The 1352-nt window shown below is 40.2% G+C and overlaps 1 protein-coding gene across 2 annotated transcripts in view; it reads left to right on the forward strand.

The window, feature by feature from the left end:
* Window positions 1-1004: 1004 nt before the first annotated feature.
* Window positions 1005-1352, forward strand: part of psme3ip1 (proteasome activator subunit 3 interacting protein 1) — an 86305-nt gene continuing 85957 nt past the window's right edge. For both annotated transcript variants that reach the window (XM_048605695.1, XM_048605696.1), the window contains exon 1: window positions 1005-1111. The gene's annotated coding sequence lies outside the window, so the exon portion shown is untranslated. The remainder of the gene's footprint in view (window positions 1112-1352) is intronic.

Here is a 1352-nt window from a genome sequence, read left to right on the forward strand (position 1 = left end):
CTGTACAAAAATTACTTTTTAAAGGGCTTGAAAATATCCAGCTAAAACTCAGCTGGTGCCCTTTGAGTTAGAGGTTGTGAGTTCAAGGTCCAGTCCAGGACTTGAGCTGGGCTAGGTCGAGACTTCAGTTCCGAGGAAGAGCTACATTGTTAGATGTACCATCTTTCAGGAGATGTTAAAGCGAGGCCCTGCCTATTCTCTCAAGTGAATGTTAAAGATCCCATGGCACAATTTTGAAGAAAAGCAAGAACATTATTCCTGTTGTCCCTGGCAATATTTATATTTATTAAAATCATATCAGTTTTTATTGCAATGTTATTTGAGAAAGCTTAATAACATTGTGGGTGTGCCTCTACAACAAAGACTGCAGTGGTTCAAAAAGGTGGTTCCTCACCTTTTCATAGATGAGTAACAAATGCTGGCCCAATTATCAGCAACACTTGTGTTCTATGAACACCCATATAAAAATGCATAGCCTTTAGCATAAGCATAGATACAAACTGGTCCACGTTTCAAAGTCATAACTGCTTATATGATATTCAATTTCATAATATCCATAATATATTAACAATTTTAACTTACAACACTACAGAATTGCTTTGACATTTCCTATTAGAAAACCAGTCTACCAAAATTTTGGATGTATCTGTAGATCCAAAATTCTTAATATATTGTATATTCATATATACAGGTAGGTATTTGAAACAAAGAACTCCTGTGTAATGCAACTAAAATATATCGTAACGTAAAAAAGGACGTAAAATTTATTTAAATGTTATTACTTTAGAAACAGCAAACCAGCATGCATGTGTAACCATGACTACAAATTGTATTATAAATAATATAAACTATATTCAAAGTAATAAACAATACTTAATATAAATAGTAGTATAATCAGTACTTAAATTGACATGTAACGTTGTTTAAATGTTATTACTTTGGAAACATCACACCGATGTGTAATAATAAATATTTAATTCCTCATGGGCGTAACTCTGATTGACTGTCAGAAAGGGAGGGTGATGCGGAACTGCTGCTCCCGGAACCTTTCGACAGGAATCGGAAGCGGAGGGAAGGTGTTGTGTGGGAGACAAGACGCGGTGTCGGAAAGGTGAGAGGGCGTTCGCGGATCGGGCTTCGGGAGCCGGGGGTGGGGTTCGGTGTTGGTCAGGGCCCGGGGTGGGAAGGGGTTAGTGTTGATCAGGGGCTGGGGGAAGGACATGAGTGTTGATCAGGGCCCTGGGGTGTGACCAGTGTTAATCAGGGCCTTTGGTGGGGAGGAGGGGGGCGTGTTTCAGTTTTGTTCAGGGCCTGAGGGGGGTGGGTGCGGTCTGTATCATCCAGGGCCTGAG

This window comes from Rhincodon typus, chromosome 15, assembly GCF_021869965.1.
Source record: "Rhincodon typus isolate 14 chromosome 15, sRhiTyp1.1, whole genome shotgun sequence".
In the NCBI taxonomy this organism is placed as follows: domain Eukaryota; kingdom Metazoa; phylum Chordata; class Chondrichthyes; order Orectolobiformes; family Rhincodontidae; genus Rhincodon; species Rhincodon typus.